Below are 19,146 nucleotides of genomic sequence, written 5' to 3'. Positions count from 1 at the left end.
AAAGCGTTTCCACTATATGAATGTACAGATGGGGTGCCTTGCGGACCAGTACATCTCCCACGTCAATGCTAAGTATCCAGGGTCGGTGCATGATGCCTTTGTCCTGAGGAATAGCAGCATACCAAATGTGATGTCCCAACTACAGAGGCACGGGGTGTGGCTAATAAGTGAGCCCTGGTATCAACCCAGGAGATGTTGTTGTATGGGTATGGTGTGGGTCATATGGGATAGTGTGTGGCTAAATGTTGTCCCTCAATATTTCAGGTGACTCTGGTTACCCAAACATATCATGGCTGCTGACCCCTGTGAGGAATGCCAGGACCAGGGCAGAAGAATATTATAATGAGGGACATGGGCGAACCAGAAGGTTAAATGAAAGGACTTTTGGCCTCCTGAAGGCCAGGTTCCATTGTCTCCATCTGACAGGTGGATCCCTGTGCTTCTCACCCAAGAAGGTCTGCCAGAGAGTGGAGGCATGCTGCATGTTGCATAACCTGGCTCTTATACGCCATGTCCCATTCCTGCAGGAGGAGGAGTCTGGAGATGCCCATGTGCCAGCAGTGGACCCTGTGGACAATGAGGAGGCAGAGGATGAGGGTGAGGACAACAAAACATCTGTGATCGGACAATACTTTCAATGACACACAGGTAGGACAGTGTTACTTCACATTTCAATTACATATGTTTGAATTTCTGTGGCACTGGCATGGTGATATTTCCCACTTATATGCCCACTTACTGCTCCCTCTGCCAATTCATTTTGAAGATGTTGGTGACCTCACCTATACCCCTGATGTGATCACTGCATCCAGCCACAGGTCATTAATCTATACTAATTTTCTGTACTGTTGAATTGCAATGTTTGTACCTGTTTCAATGAATACTTAATTGATATACATGACATACTCCAAACTTCTTTTTTTCCAAGGGTGTTTATTGAACTGTTAAAATATAAAGGGACAAGTGCAATGGAATAGGGCGATGATGGAGGAAAGTCCAGAGTATGGTTCCAGTCTGTTTGTAGCACAGTTGTATTGTCCAGGGGAACATAGGAAGGGGAGCAATGGCAGTTCAAGTGGACAGGGGGACTGAGTGGGATACAAGGGTGACAATCAGGAGTGTCTCAATTCCTGGTTGGGGGGGCTTGGTAAGTGTCTCTGGCTTCTGACTGGATCGCAGGGAACATTTGCGGGGTGGTTCACCTTCTGTAGGGGAGGGGTGCTGGTGGACTGTTGGTCCTGTGGCGGGGCCTCCAGTCCACTAGTGGTGGCAGAGGTGGAAGGCTGTTCAGATGTCTGCCTAGTAGCAGGGGCCCGCTTTTGTGTGACTGCCTTCCTCATAATGTTGGCCAGTCTGCCAGCATCCTGCTATGGAGATCAGGGTGTTGTTGATGCCCTGCAAGTCCTCCCTGATCCCCTGGTACTGTCCCTCCTGCAGCCGCCTGTTCTCCTGCACATTGTCCAGGATCTGGCCCATCGTGTCCTGGGAATGTTGATAGGCTCCCAGGATCTCTGCAAGTGCCTCCTGGAGAGTCGGTTCACTGGTTCTGTCTTCCCCCTGGCGCACAGCAGTCCTCCCAGTTTCCTTGTTGGCCTGTGCCTCTGTCCCCTGAACCATGTGCCCACTGCCACTGGCCCAAGGTCCCTGATTGTCTGGGGTTTGAGGTGTGGCCTGGGGTCCCTGTAGATTTGGGCACACTGCTGATTGACGTGTCTTGGGGACAGAGGTGTGGGTAGGCTGGGTGAGTGCTGTGCTGGAGTTTCCTGATGGGGGAGGCTCTGTGGTGCTGTACTAAGAATTATGGCAATAATGACTATTTTTCATCTGCACCTTCCTACAAGTTTGATTAAGTACACAAAAGGTGCTCAGACACCAAGCACATACCTGCTGCCAAAGTATGTATGCTGGAATAGAAATCATCTAATCCGGTTAATCCTAAATCAGAAAACAGATAGTGAATCACACATATACATAAAAGTCCTGAGATTGCCAGAATAATTAATTCAATAATCACTATGTATTACTGCAAATACCATGATAAAATTTCAAAATGTAATTACAAAAGATATGAATGGGTATGTGACAAAATATTACAAACGATTCTATTTATTTAACACAAATGTGTCCATTGTAAAACACATTCCCTAACATTCCTAAATCAAATATTTTAAAACAATATCCACATTTTATATAATCCAGAGTAGTTCTGATTCAACAAAAGGTCCATCTGTAGGCGATCTTACAAATATTGACAGAATTCAATAATCCAGCCTAATTTCAATGGTTTATAAGAAGTCCATCTGTAAAAGGTCTCACAAATGTAGACAGGATCCAGCCAATGTTAACAGGATTCAGCCTTTTTACACGTGTTTTGTCCTAATATAGGACTTTTTCAAGGCTGATTAAATACCAACATATGAATAAATTATTACAAAAAAATACCAAATCTCACAAAATGATTTTTTTAAATAAAACTTTTTAAAAAAATCATGCCATCATACGTTTTGGACAGCTGACAATATATTGATCATTGACACCTACAAAAAGTAATGAATACATCACATACCCCGAAAAAAACACCACGTGATTAGAAAATCTATTTTAAAGCATGCACTAATTGCCCAAGTGCCGTGAATATAATAAGTGAACAAGAAGAAAAATAGAAAAAACGTAAAAAAAAAAAACAATAAAGCAACGTGACAACCTTAACCCAAAAGATGTAAAGGATTAATAGTTTGTGACTAAACATTGCGTTACTAGTTATACCTCTTTGCAAATGAAGAGATCCATTTTATTCCAATGCATCACTAAGAATAAAAGAGAAAGATCCATTGCCATGTAGCCACACATTATACTGGCAAATATCACACATAAGTATCCAATTCCTTTACTCAACCAACCTTGTGCTTGCTGTTTGGTTAGTCAATAAAATTCAGTTCCCCTGCAAGGTTCATCCAAAACCAGCCTTCCAATTTGAAATTCATATATACAATATGACCAGTATTATTTCCCAAAGACCTCGTTTAAATGTATCTATGATAGACACAAAAAAAACACAGACAGAAAAAGGACCAAAATTAGTCACCTATCACCTATCTGTGGTGTTGTGTGACTGGGCCTGGGTAACCTGCTGTCCAGAGGTCCCTGATGGGCCAGGTACGTCAACCAGATCCTGAAGACCAGAGTTGCTGTCATCACAGTGGACCTCTTCAGTTGGGGGATTGGATATTGCTGGCACCTTCTCTCCGCTGACATTGGCTGGGGTACCTGCAGGAATGTGAATGATGTGTTATGGTTTTTGTGTCTGACATATTGTAGTGCTTTCCTCTTAGCTAGTTTTAAAGCACTAACATAACACACATTAGAAATGCACTTCTGAGGTCAAAGAAGACTTTTATTGTTGTTAATTCTTCCCCAACCACAATTTTTATGTTGACGAATTAGTAGCTTTCAAGCCCGCGTTAATCAAACAAAATATATCAGTTTGCAATATACACAGCAGGTTATATTTATAAGATATTGAATGCAAAGCAAAACAAATACTTCACCCTGTGGGAAACTATTTACAGCTTCATCTTTCTAAGGTCTGCAAGCTGATGACCCCTTGTCAGCCGCGAGAAAGAGATTCATCTACCCACACAGGATTGCTGGCAGCTGGCGCCAAGCTCCAGCACGAGGTCCGTCAGATTCGAATCTGACCCTCTGCAGCCTGTTACATTCGTTACAAAGGTGTGCCCCCTCCTCTCAGACCTGGGAAACTGAGCAAGCCTTTTAGAGACTGGCCAGGTCTCCAAGACTACTCCTGTTCCCAAGCTCAAGCGAAGAAAAACAACACCCATGTACTCTCTCTTATCATGTCTAGTCTACTGTGAGAAAAACATCTTGGTTCTCTGGTGCAAAAACACAGCTTGGAAAAATACAGCTTGGATTCTCAACTGCAATGTCTAACTCCACGTTAAAGGCAATGGGCAGCTAACCTAAATATCAAATGCAATGTCTAGTGTCATGTCAAAGCCAATAAGCATCTAAGCTGAATGCAAAATGCAATGTCTTATATCATGTCAAAGCCCATAGGCAGCTGAGCTGAATACAAAATGCAATGTATAATATCATGTCAAAGCCAATAGGCAGCTGAGCTGAATATAAAATGTAATATATGATATCATGTCAAAGCCAATAGGCAGCGGAGCTGATATCATGTCAAAGCCAATAGGCAGAATATCTAATAGCATGTCAAAGTCAATAGGCAGCTAAACTGAATACATCATGTCAAAGCCAATAGGAATGCAATGTCAAAGCCAATAGGCGGCTAGACTGGATACAGCATGTCAAAGCCAATAGGCAGAATACAGAATGTAATGACTAATGCAATGTCAAAGCCCATAGGCGGCTAAACTGAATACAGAAAGCAATGGCTAATGCCATGTCAAAGCCCATAGGCGGCTAAACTGAACAAAACATACCATGTGCTACTGGTGAACATTGAGCAACTAATATGCGCAGTGGTGAAACACAAAGTCATTGGTCAAAACAAACTCCATCAAATGGCAGTACATTCCGCCCTTTGACCAATTAATTTTTGTTTCACATATCTCCTGTTCCAAACAAAAACAAAAAAAAACATCAGCACAAAAAAAACATTATCAGCAAGTCACATTTGAATGATCAAAACAATCCCTGTAAAGCAATAGAAGTGAATTAACACATTGATTTCATAACCTTTCACATTAGATACATCTATACAGAAAAGACTGAGCAATTTTTATACTCTGAGTGAGTCTCTAATTCAACAGTGTTAGCAATTTGATGTGGCATGAGTTCTACTCATGTAAAGATGCACGGTCCACCTGAAAGGTTTGCTGGAAGATAAGCAAAAGTCAGAGTTCCATATGAGAGGGAAAAAAAATAAAAAATCACAGCTTAGTTCCAGTGGAAGAATGCAATCAAACAAGTTGAACTTGAACTGAAGGCGCAGTTTGCGCAAAATGGATCCATGGTGCTGGCACTTTACTCAGCCAGGTTCAGGTTGGGGTTCGGTCCCTTCCCCGACCCCACACGCACACACTGGAAAGGGGACCACACAGCACACTCAGGGACAGTGGCGAAACGTGGTAGGATCTGCAAAAGAAACAAGTATGACTTTTCTTGCAAATAACATTTTTCATTTAAACTGCACCCTTCCTCTTTCTTTCCCTGTTTTATAATCAGCAGGACGTTTTTGGGGCCCTTTGTTATATTTTCTGCAGGTTCTGGAGGGTCACTTGGGGCTTCAGCCCACACATCAGCACTGAGGTTTTTATCTGCTGCGCCACAGCTTCCCTTTTCTTGCACTGTCAGAAGGGCTGGGGCAGACTCCTTCTTTACCAAACCTCCATTCACTGCATTTTTGTCAATTTGGGCCATTCTGTCTCCAATTTGTATCAATGAATCAGATTCTTTTCTAGGTATCAGCATAATTTCGATTTTTCCTTGGTAATCTGCAGCAATCACTCTCCCTAAAACCTGATCACTTTGCCATTCCTGTCCTGGTAACGTTCCTTTCCCCAACTGCTCTGTGACTGCTTGCATGACAGATTGCTTTTGTGCGTGCTGCACAGTTTTTATCAAATCTAGGGGAATGTGCATCTCTCTCATCTCTGCCCACCTGTAAGTGGCCTTTTCTCTCAGCTGTTCACATTTCTGGGGCACCCACTTAGCCATCCCCACTAAGGCAGAATTCTGGGTGAACACTTCTCTCTCTGAATTTTTCTCATTAACATCTGCAAGGTAATTGAACCAGTTAGGTGCTAAAACATTAGCAATGAACCAAAAATCAGCGTAAAAATGACACATCTCACGTAGCTCTTGCTTTAAAATCTGACACACATTATACAACGCTGTTCCTTGTACTGTGCCAGAAAACAACATTTCAGTCAATGAATCATTAGTAAAACAAACATGCTTTTTATCTTCAGTGGACACGAATTCAAATGGTGCACACAATTTCACTGGTAATTCTTTTACCTGTGGTACTCTAGCCCTGTCTTGCAAGTACCAGATCCATTGTATGATTCTAGCTAGGGGCACTATTTTCTTCCCTTGTTCTTGAATTAAATGTACATAAGTATTTCCTTCTTGCACTGCGCAGAAACCTGAAGTCTGCATTATTTCATTTGCCAAATCCTAAGCGCGCAATTGCATATAATTTTTCACAGTGACCATATACAAAAGTGTTAGGATTTCTCTCAAATGAGGGCTATTCTTTTTCCAAAAATCAAACAAGCTAATGAAAGTCGGCTCTTTCTCTAAAATCTTTGGTTTTACTTGTGCATTTTGCAACGGTAACTCGTAAATCACATTCTGGTCTCTCTCGTCCATGTTATCAGTTAAGGAATGCATTTTGGCTGCCAAAAACCCTGGCTCACACGGAAACTCAGTGCAGCTCGGAGCTGTCTTAACCCCCTCATTACTGGAATGGGAAAAGAAAGATTCTTCTACAACAGCAGTTTTATAACTTTCAGAATTATTTTGAATTATTGTATCCTGGCTAATTTGCTCACGTAAATTCCTATTTTCATGTTCCAACTGCCTACATTTCTCCTGCATTTCTCTGTAAGCAGATAAAGGTATCCAGACCTTTCTGTCATCATTACTTCCAAAAGACACTTTTTCTACATATGTACAACAGAAATTATTTCTCAAAACACTATCAGGCATTTTAGCTACACATGCATTTTCAAACATGGTCTTCTCAGACATGGTCTGCCGTGCTTCTGTGATTCTCCAAACAGAAAACAACTCACAGTTTTTCTTAGCACCATCGGGCAGTTTAACAACACATGCATTCCCAGACATGGTCTGCCGTGCTACTGTGATTCTCCAAACAAAAAAACAATTTCTGTAATTCTCCAAACAACAGAAACAATTACACTTTTAAAGTGTGCACTTAGAAATCTACCAACTCGTCAACACCCTCTCAATCACCTCTTAATGACCGACCCCACTCCTGGTACCAATTGTAGTGCTTTCCTCTTAGCTAGTTTTAAAGCACTAACATAACACACATTAGAAATGCACTTCTGAGGTCAAAGAAGACTTTTATTGTTGTTAATTCTTCCCCAACCACAATTTTTATGTTGACGAATTTAACTCCACGTTAAAGGCAATGGGCAGCTAACCTAAATATCAAATGCAATGTCTAGTGTCATGTCAAAGCCAATAAGCATCTAAGCTGAATACAAAATGCAATGTCTTATATCATGTCAAAGCCCATAGGCAGCTGAGCTGAATACAAAATGCAATGTATAATATCATGTCAAAGCCAATAGGCAGCTGAGCTGAATATAAAATGTAATATATGATATCATGTCAAAGCCAATAGGCAGCGGAGCTGATATCATGTCAAAGCCAATAGGCAGAATATCTAATAGCATGTCAAAGTCAATAGGCAGCTAAACTGAATACATCATGTCAAAGCCAATAGGAATGCAATGTCAAAGCCAATAGGCGGCTAGACTGGATACAGCATGTCAAAGCCAATAGGCAGAATACAGAATGTAATGACTAATGCAATGTCAAAGCCCATAGGCGGCTAAACTGAATACAGAAAGCAATGGCTAATGCCATGTCAAAGCCCATAGGCGGCTAAACTGAACAAAACATACCATGTGCTACTGGTGAACATTGAGCAACTAATATGCGCAGTGGTGAAACACAAAGTCATTGGTCAAAACAAACTCCATCAAATGGCAGTACACATTTTGTGCATCCGTGGCTTGCCCTCTTTGGTTGTATTTGCCCTGGCAGCTTTCACTTGTGTGTGTTGGTGTATGGTGGGATGATTAGTTCTCTATAGTGTGCATACTTTACTGATTAGTGCCCATGTAGGGCTGTGAGTGGTGTCCATGCATTGGTAGAGCATGCAGGGCTTGGCATTGGGATGACTGAGTTGTGATGGTGGGGTGTGTGGAATGGAGTGGAGTGATGGAAGTGATGGTGGGGATATATGATGGTATGCAGGTGGGTGGGTAGCAGTAGTCAAGAGTTGACTTATCAGAGTCCAGTCCTCCTCCTACTCTGTCCAGGCCCTCAGGATTGCCAAGACTTGCTTCTGCCATGCAGTTAGTTGTGGGGTCCACCGCCAGTCCTCTGTACAGCGAGTTAGTGTCTTACTGCAATGGAACATACTTTCCCCCAGGTCATTCCACCTCTTCCTGATGTCATCCCTAGTTCTTGGGTGCTATCCCACGGCGTTGAACCTGTCCACGATTCTTCACCATAGCTCCATCTTCCTAGCTATCGATATCTGCTGCACCAGTGCTCCAAATAACTGTGGCTCTACCCTCATAACTTTCTCCGCCATGACCCTTAGCTCCTCCTCTGTGAAATGGGGGTGTCTTTGTGGTGCCATGGTTATTGTGTGATGTGTATAGGTGAGGGTGTGTTGGATAATGTGTTGGGGTGTGTGATGTGCGGTGCATGAGTGGTGTATAGGTGTGAATAGTGTGTGGCTCTAGTTGTGTCTGTGGTTTTAATGTCTCTCTGCTGTCAATGGTTTGTAATCGTAGAGGGTTGTGGGTGTGTGTTTTATAGTGGTGTGGGTGTGGTGTGTGTATGGGTGTGGTGTGTGTATGGTTGTCAGGTGTGTGTTGTTTTAATTATCCAATGTGGTGTTGGTTTGTTTGTGTGTGTCCATTTTGAGCATGGCGGTATGTACCACCAATGGTTTACCGCCATTGAATGTCCGCCGTGGTGATTCGTGGGTCATAATGTGGTGTGGGTTTTGATACCACCAGTTTATCACTGACCTTCGGGCTGGCAGATTTGTGTATGTGGCTGAATACTGACGGATTGATGTGTGTGCGTCATAATATGGTGAACGGATATCTGCTGCTGCAGCAGTAAGTTGGCGGCAGTCAGCGTGGCAGTAATTGGGGTTTAGTGCCAATGTCATAATGAGGGCCTGAGTGTTTTCTATCATGTGTAAGCACTGTGTGACTACAGTGGAATTGCATGTGCTTTGCATGCCTCCTAGATAAGCCTTGGCTGCTCATCCACAGCTACCTCTAGAGATCCTGATTTCTAGACACTGACTACACTAAAAAGGGATACCTGGTATAAGATGTAAGTACCATAGGTACCCACCACACACCAGGCCAGCCTCCTACAGTGTGAATGTCTTGGGCTATTCAAGCCTGAGGAATTTACCCTTTAGAAGCCACATATGTATGCAGTGTTTCATTTTGTCTCACATCACAGTACAGGTTGATAGAGCATGGGCTACCTAATGTCATTAAACTTGCTTATTCATTGTACGCCAAGAGCAGAGTACTGGGTTAGTCTGCAGATCCAAATACACATGTCTGCAGTCATATCCCTGTACTTATTAGTTTGCATGTTTCACACTTGTGGAGTGTTAACAAATAGAAACGTTTTAGCGTGTATCTGATATATATGTGACTCAACCATTTCTGACAAAACTTGTGATTGTAATCTCTTGAATTGTCTTCTGCATCCATGCAGTTCAACAGACAACAGAAAAATAGATATGGAGGAGCCAACATCAATATGGTGTGGACCCTGGGGGTCCACAGCTGGTGGAGTGCCCACTGTCAGAAGAGATGGGAGGACCTGAGACAATGGGCCTGGAAGATCACTGAGGTCGAGCTGCGGATGTCCTCTCAACGTGGGTGGGGTACCTGTCTGACCATAACTCCCCTAATGGCCCTCATTCTGGCTGTGGTCTACACAGACTACACAGACACAGATGGGCATTCAAGGACAGTACAGCAGCCAGAAGGGGGTTAGTACAGGGAACATTCCTTTCTGTCACATTGCCAGGGCATGTGTTAGGTTCAGAAAGCTCCCCCTGATGATTAGGGATGAACCATATGTAACACAATAGATGCGTGATTCTTTGTGTAGCCCTGTAATGTGCTCTATACTGATGTGCCTTGGCTACTGGCCTAGGGACCTAGGACACAACTTGCACAAACCACAAACAATTTGCTCTCCAGGGCCAACATGTGGCTGTGTACATTGATCAATCAACTACTGTGTGTTGTTGTAGTTGGTGTAATTGCTAATCAACAGACCACTACTTCATAGTGTGCCTAGCAGTGCTTGAGGTATGCCAGTCCTATGTTGTGTAGTGCCTTGTAGGTATAGATCAGGAGTTTTTATGTGTTGCACTTGTTGACTGGGAACCAGTTTAGGTGTCTGAGGTGGGAGGAGATGTGGCTGTGTCAGGAGATGTCTAGGATGAGTCTGGCTGATGCATTCTTTGTACTCTTGATTGTAGTTTCTTGGTGATGCCGGCATAGACTGTGATGCCATAGTCTAGTTTGTTAGTGACAAGGATGTGGGTGACTGTCTTACTCGTGTCGGAGGGGATTCACTTGAAAATCTTTCACAGGAGTCAGAGGGTCTGGAATCTTGATGATGAAATGGTGCTGACTTGGTGGGTCATGGATAGAGAGGAGTCCAGGATGGTGCCCAGATTGCGTGCTTGGTCCATAGGAGCAGGGGCATTTCCCAGAGCTGTGGGCCACCAGGAATCATTTCAGGTGGAAGGGGTGGAGCTGATTATGAGGATCTCTGTCTTGTCCGAGTTGAGTTTGAGGCAGCTGGCTTCCATCTAAGTGGTAACTGCTCTCATCCCATTGTGATAATTTCTCTTGGCCTTTTCAGAGTCATAGGGCAGTGAGAGGATCAGCTGGGTATTGTCAGTAGAGGGGACTATGTTTAGCCCGTGTTGTTTGATGATCTTGCCAAGCCGGGCCATGTTAATGTTGAAAAGCATCGGGCTGAGTGATGATCCTTGGGGCATTCTGCAGCATGTGTCTTTGTGTTCAGATGTGAACAGCGGTAATATGACACTCTGGTGCTCAATATGACTTTGGCAGTCTTAGCATAAGACCACTGACTATGTGTGGGCAATAAGACTGCTGTACTATGACTCACAAACTGCCCATTGGCCAAAATCAGCAAAAAATCCGACACCGTTGGCCTGACGGAGGGCGGGAGAGAGGCGATTCCACCGCCAGCACCACCACGTCGGCAAACTCCTGCGCTCCAAATTATGACCCACAAATCAGCACAGCCTCTTTGGACGGCGATAATCCATTGGTGATCCAAACCACCGTGGTCAAAAACTCCACCAGAGCACAATACCACATTGGACAGTACGAATACCCCACACCTGACACACACCACACACACCTGATCACTGCCTTACAAAACACCCACTCCAAATACCCACAACCCCTTGCATCCTGAATTTTTCACAGAGAAACTGAAGAACGCACAAAAAGACAACAATTCACCTGGATACCATAGGCACCACCACACCTAACATGCAGCACATACTACACAACTGCATGCTTGCACACAACAAACACAATGCCACTGCACACAACCACCACCTACCACAAGCACACCGAACCACACAACCCCACCTCACCCAACAGTACACCCGTAGCCCTGCACATTACACACCCCACCACCCACAACAAATCTACCATGTCACAACAGAAACACCCACTATTCACAGACAAGGAGTTGAGAGTCATGGTAGACAAAATCGTCACAGTGGGGCCACAGCTGTTTGAAGAATAGATCCAGCATACATCCAAAGTCAGGAAAACTGAGCTATGGCAGAGGATCGTCAACAGGGTGAACTCAGTGGGAAACCATCCACATACAAGGAAGGACCACAGGAAGATGTTGAATGACCTACGGGGGAAAGTCCGGTCCATGGTGGCAAGACACCAGATAACCATCAACAAGACTGGCAGTGGACCCCAACCTCCTCCCCCAGAGTTAACATTATGGGAGGAGAAGGTCTTGGCCATCCTGCACCCAGAGGGCCTGACTGGAATACAAGGAGGACTGGACTCTGGTAAGTCAACAACACTCCCCGGGCACCATGCACTCCTGCACAGCATGTACCACCCTTACGCCCCCTTACGCCCCCTTACAGCACCCTTACGTGCATGAATCCACCCTGAACCCAATACCCTCCCTTGCATACCACACCTCCCCACTACCACTAATCCCAATCAGGCGCACCAAGTGCACAGATACCTCCATCTGTAGAAAGTACTACAACTACCACAAGGCAACACTCCCTACCCTTGTATAACTGCTAATTCCACTCCACATTAGGACACCTGCAAGTATAAACGTGTCACCCCCTCCACCTACAGGATACTTGGACTGCTCACCAGTACATGGCAATGACAGCATCGATGACCACAACCTACTGTACTTCAAGCACACAACAGCACTATCCATCAGCCATTAAACATTACCAGTGGTCAAGCAGCTATTATTGCCATCAATGGAAAGCATGTCAAGGATGTGATTGCAAACAACCATGTGAACAACAAGTACATTTCAACAATGTAACACACATCCTCTCCATCCATGGGTATCCCTACTACTGCCACCCAGCAGAGGATGCCAGAGACAGACAGTCAGCCCCTGGAAGAAGGCCAAATTGAGAAGTACATCTCTGGATGCCTGGAAGGGGATGCCTCACCTGGCCCATCCAGGATGACTGGTCAGTCCACCACTAACAGCTTCACCCTGCCCACATCTGAGTCCTCTACCTCTGTGGCTACTACAGCAAAGGAAACCCCTCCTCCTCAACCTGAGTCCCAAGGACAGATCAATCTGTAGTGTGACCCAAAGTACAGGGACCTGAGTCAACCCCCCAACATCCAAGACGATGAAAGTTCTGGTGTCAGTGGGAGTGGACACTTTGCCAGGGTCGCAGGCACAGGGGGCAAGGGGCAGTGGGAGGGCAACTGTGGGTCAAGGAATGACGTACCAACGGGACACGACTGGCCAGGAGGCCACCTCCAGAGTCCTGGGAGCATACCAGAAATCCCAGGACAGTATGGGTCAAATACTAACAAACTTGCAGGAGAACAAGAGGTTGCAGAGGGAATACCACCAGGAAGCATGCAGCATTTGCAGGCACACAATGCCAATATGGCCTCTATTTGTGGGGTGCTCACTGAACTTACCAGCATCCTCTGTGTGTCCTCCACCCACCAGCAGGCCCCTACCAGTAGCCAATCAACAAATGTGCCATCTACATCTGCCACAGCTACTGCAATAGAGGCCCAGCCAGATGGTCCACAGGCTATGAGCACCCCTGCAGCTGAGGATCCCCCACGCAAACAAGGTCATCCATCCAGGCATCCTGCAGGACCTGAGGCCAAGCAGAAAGAAAGTGATCTCTCCCCTGAACATTCTCCCTTGTGTGCCACTGAGACACCTAGTTGACTGTCCACTGCCAAAGCTCCATTTCCCCTTGGCCATTGGAGACTGGACCTGTGGAATCAACAGCTGGGCCACCTACTTTAATGCTTTCAAACCCTCCTCAGCAAATGTACTTTGAATCACAATAAACACATTTTAGCACAGTCATGGTTTATGTGTCATTATTGTCACCAGTACCATTTAATGTGAATGATGTAAATTGAAATGCACACATAGGTGCTGATAAGTCTGACAGATGGTCAGATGTGGCAGGAATGTCCAGCAGGTTGATCATGACATCCTTCTTATTTTGTAATCCTATGCCAAGGGTGCCAACAGTTGTGTCAGAAAGCAGAGTGTGACAACACATCTGACCTGAAGATAGAACAAGATAGGGTAAAGCATCAATTATGTCTCCCATGTTGCCATCCAATATACATATAGGGTATAATGCAATCCACAGGAATCATGTTGCAGTGGGGAGTTCACCACATATCTGCAAGGTAGTTATGTATGTCATACACATGCAGAGTAAAAGTACCATCCCTCACAGCTAACATCACCAACAGAAAACCTATCTTGCAATGTCTAAAACAGGTAGGTACCAGACATCAGCTTTGGGAACAGTGTGGATGGGTGGCTGGACTGTGTGATATGATTAGGCCAGACCATACACACCCAGTCTTGAAACCATGCAACATGGGGAACCCTATGCTGAAGGCAAGCCACAGAAGTATATCAGTTACACCTCCCGTGGTGTAAGTCAGCATCCCATCAAAATGCTTAACACAGATGGATGGATATAGTGCATTCATACCCCCTGATGCTAAACACAAGGAGGGACAAGGTCATTAGGCACACAGGGTCAGAGGTGTTGGGTGCTTGAGGGCAGCACAGCAGCCACAAGAGGGTGAGTACAGACTGCTTAATATCAGTTGTATGGGCTTCAATTGTTTCAGCTGGGTTACGTAGGTACTAATGAGGTATGTGTACATTAGATACGACCAAAGTCTTGACTATTACTTAGACTGTTTAGAAGTGGTGTGAGTTAGATTTTAAACAACACACAAGCAGTAATATTTGGTGCTATGCCTCCTTGTCCAGTTACGTTCAGACACACTCCTATTTTGAGTGATATCCAAACCTTATTTTCCTATCACTGAGTCTGCTTTAGATAGCCAATGTCATCTAATTAGGGCTGATATTGGGTAATAAGTCCTGTGAGTAAGGAACTTCTACTGTGAAGTCATTGCATTCTAAAAGGACTTCTGTACATCGTGAGTCCCTTATCAAGATGTCCAATATTTTGTTTGCAATTACGAATCCAGGATATATGAAAAACAATGTGTCAAAAGTGTCAGATTGGTAAGTATGTGTGGGTAGTTGGTAGTTTTTTACCATTGTAGAACGACTGATGACAGACTGCACCATGTCCAAACTAGTTATTTTGTTGAAATTAAGAGGTAACATCTTGCATATTGGGTTATGTCTTCATGACTAATATTTGGCGACAATGTTTCATAGCCATTCCTTGTCACACCAGAGAAGGAGTACATTACTTGTTGGTATGTGTACTAGATGGATAGGTATTGCCCCTTCCCCCCTTTCTTTCTCTCCCACCCTCTCTCCCTGTCCTCTTCTTTCCTTGTGTGCATCAGCATCATCAGGAAAAGGAGGAGGGGCACCGGCGAGTGGGGACCCTGCAGCCCACGGGACCCAGGAGAGAGAGTCCACAGACGACGAAGGGACCAGTGGGATGGAGGGCGAGGGGAGCACCACGGGGGAGAATGGTACAGCAACATCATCTTCAGATTCCTCCTCCGATGGAAGTTTCCTGGCAGGGCGGACCCATCTGGATCCATCCCAGCACCAGCATTGTCCTCCACCCCCCTTACCAACACCACCCTCTCTGTAGCTCCCCACCCAGTTGCCTTTGCCCGCTCAGCCTGAAGCGTGGGCGTTTCCTTCGCCACAGGTACTTTTGCCCCTTCCCCCGTCAGCCCTGCTGCCCTCAATGAGGAGGCTATTGACCTCTTGAGGTCCATCTCTGCGGGGCAGTCAACCATTGTGATACCCTCCAGGGACTGGCATCCCAGATGCAACAAAGTAATGCCTACTTGAAGGCATTCACGGTGCCTTGGCTGGCCTGCAGAGATCATTTCAGGAACTAAAAGGTTGTCAGGGCACTCATGATCGTACAAATGAAGGTACGTAATTATTCAAATCTTCTGTGTGGAATAACACCATAGAGAGTTCATATGTTCTTTAATTATAGACATACAGAGTCCACCTTGATACAAGAAAATCGTCCTTAAATTTTGATAATATATACAGCAAACACAGCCAACACGTGTTTCGTCTTATGAGAATGTATTCCCACAGACTTCATCAGGGCTGGAAAAAATATATGAGAAGAAAAACCATTGTTGTAAAACATATTTAGACGTTCAGAGCAGATCTTAAACTAACTTCTCGTGATATTTGTGAGAAACAAACCATGCCATCTGTAAGTTAGAGTGCCAGATAATATAATAGAAAATGTTCTATTACTAACTCATGCCCATTGGCAAGTTATACCAAAATGTGCGATCATCGTTTGTTTTCAATAGTGAGAAAGTAGGATTTGAAACACAAAGTAAAGTTTCCATGCGTAGAAAACTATCCTAACATAAGTGTGAAATTGTCCCACATAAAAGAATAGAACAATCGACAGATAGGGAGAAATCGCCCCTAAGTCTAAGAGTCAACGACACTCACCAAAAAACAAGTACAATGTGAAAATAGGGAGATACCTCCCACTGTGCACCCCAATTAAGTGGAACAAACAGAGTACAAACAAATTATTTTTATAACAAATTTAAAACCAAAACAGCATACCTTATAATCAAGTATGTATTATGTGAAATCTACTCATTTCCAAGCATTATCTAGTAGAATCTGTAGATATAACCATAAAATATATTCAGTAGTGGTCCAGGTGTATTTGCAAAGCCAGACAATGACACTATTTTAAAACTGACTAACATAGTCACAGAGTGAATATAGCCCCCCAGGTGAGACTGACCTTCATTACGTGTATAAAGTGCTGGGGGTCGCGTAACTAGTTAGCATGGAGGAGTCTCGTTCGTTATCGGAATTAACCAGACAAATCGCTCCACCAACTAAGAACGGCCATGCACCACCACCCACAGAATCGAGAAAGAGCTATCAATCTGTCAATCCTTTCCGTGTCCGGGCCTGCGGCTTAATTTGACCCAACACGGGAAACCTCACCCGGCCCGGACACGGAAAGGATTGACAGATTGATAGCTCTTTCTCGATTCTGTGGGTGGTGGTGCATGGCCGTTCTTAGTTGGTGGAGCGATTTGTCTGGTTAATTCCGATAACGAACGAGACTCCTCCATGCTAACTAGTTACGCGACCCCCAGCACTTTATACACGTAATGAAGGTCAGTCTCACCTGGGGGGCTATATTCACTCTGTGACTATGTTAGTCAGTTTTAAAATAGTGTCATTGTCTGGCTTTGCAAATACACCTGGACCACTACTGAATATATTTTATGGTTATATCTACAGATTCTACTAGATAATGCTTGGAAATGAGTAGATTTCACATAATACATACTTGATTATAAGGTATGCTGTTTTGGTTTTAAATTTGTTATAAAAATATTTTTTTTTTACTCTGTTTGTTCCACTTAATTGGGGTGCACAGTGGGAGGTATCTCCCTATTTTCACATTGTACTTGTTTTTTGGTGAGTGTCGTTGACTCTTAGACTTAGGGGCGATTTCTCCCTATCTGTCGATTGTTCTATTCTTTTATGTGGGACAATTTCACACTTATGTTAGGATAGTTTTCTACGCATGGAAACTTTACTTTGTGTTTCAAATCCTACTTTCTCACTATTGAAAACAAACGATGATCCCACATTTTGGTATAACTTGCCAATGGGCATGAGTTAGTAATAGAACATTTTCTATTATATTATCTGGCACTCTAACTTACAGATGGCATGGTTTGTTTCTCACAAATATCACGAGAAGTTAGTTTAAGATCTGCTCTGAACGTCTAAATATGTTTTACAACAATGGTTTTTCTTCTCATATATTTTTTCCAGCCCTGATGAAGTCTGTGGGAATACATTCTCATAAGACGAAACACGTGTTGGCTGTGTTTGCTGTATATATTATCAAAATTTAAGGACGATTTTCTTGTATCAAGGTGGACTCTGTATGTCTATAATTAAAGAACATATGAACTCTCTATGGTGTTATTCCACACTGAAGATTTGAATAATTACGTACCTTCATTTGTACGATCATGAGTGCCCTGACAACCTTTTAGTTCATTGTTAGTTTCCCTTGAAACATTGGGGGATTAAGGAAGATCCTCTTGCCAGGAGCACCGTGACAGATTTGGATTGTCAATATGATTTATGGACTCACTGTGAGCGCCCATTTCCTATGACTTGCTTCCTATGTGCTATTGTCTTAAAGAGATCATTTCAGGCTTGTGTCTCCTCTTTGACAACCGCCAGTGACCCTTCATCTTCTATGCCCCCCCAGCTACCTGTGCCCAATCCAACACCCCTCTCTCCTCACCCATCCAGAGCACACATACAGACCAGCATTCACCCACTACAACAGACAAGGTGCGCAAAGAAAACAGAGCACCACAGGAAACACCACAAGCTTGCACACAGCCAACACAAACCTGCAGACACTACAACAGCCACTCCCTACACTCTTTTCCCACCACCTCCTCCATCACAGTCACATCACCACTCAACTACAATCACTGCACCAACACTTACTGATCCTACCACCAGTCCTGTCATACCAATAGACAGCACAAGACCAGAACCGCAGATATCCACCCCACACACCACATCCGTACTCACCACGACAACCATCACGACCACATGCAGCACATCTACCTTACTTGCAGCTATACCCAAACATACACTCTCACATCTTGTATAACATCTACCTGCATCTCTTCCCCCTCACAAAAAACATAAACGCCCTCACTCACCCACCCAACATACACCCACCATACACAAGCACACATTGCACACACCTACATCCACATCCAGCACACCAACACCTCCTACAACTATTCCCTCTACCTCCACTCCTAAACCTTTTACCCATGACCACCCTGTGTACCATGCCAGTCTTCACCTGTTCCCTGCTCCTGTCCCAGCCCATGATGCCCCTAAGCGCTATGTCTTCCTGCCTCAACCCAGATCTTCCACCTCCCAGTCCTCCTTAGGCCCCCCCAGTAGTGTCCATGCCCCTCCCCTGCAAAGAAACCACCCCTCCAAAGCCTCAGGTCCCTACTCCTACCCCAAAATCCAACCCCCCCACATTCAAAATCTAAGCTTAACCCCCCTCCCAAATCTAAACCTAAGGACCCCCCTACCAAGCCCAAGCCATCACCACCACTCCTCCTCTCACCCGTGAAGTGCCTGCCTGCCCATGGATGCCCCTGCCATGTGGAGGCCAATTTGCAGTCAGGACTCATGTTGGAGCATGTGACTGTGCCCAATATGCCTGGGGCACATCAGACATTTAGGGGGTCATTCTGACCCCGGCGGTCAAGGACCGCCGGGGCCAGGGTTGGCGGGAGCACCGCCAACAAGCTGGCGGTGCCCCGGAGGGCATTCTGACCGCGGCGGTTCAGCCGCGGTCAGAAAGGGAAAACCGGCGGTCTCCCGCCGGTTTTCCGCTGCCCTGTAGAATCCTCATGGGGTTGGCATGGCATGGGGATTCTGACACCCCATACCGCCATCCTGTTTCTGGCGGCTCTGCCGCCAGGAACAGGATGGCAGTATGGGGTGTCGTGGGGCCCCTGGGGGCCCCTGCAGTGCCCATGCCAATGGCATGGGCACTGC

This window comes from Pleurodeles waltl, chromosome 4_2 (genome assembly GCF_031143425.1).
Source record: "Pleurodeles waltl isolate 20211129_DDA chromosome 4_2, aPleWal1.hap1.20221129, whole genome shotgun sequence".
Classification (NCBI taxonomy): domain Eukaryota; kingdom Metazoa; phylum Chordata; class Amphibia; order Caudata; family Salamandridae; genus Pleurodeles; species Pleurodeles waltl.
The sequence above is the reverse complement of the archived record's forward strand: the minus strand, read 5'-3'. Positions refer to the sequence as shown.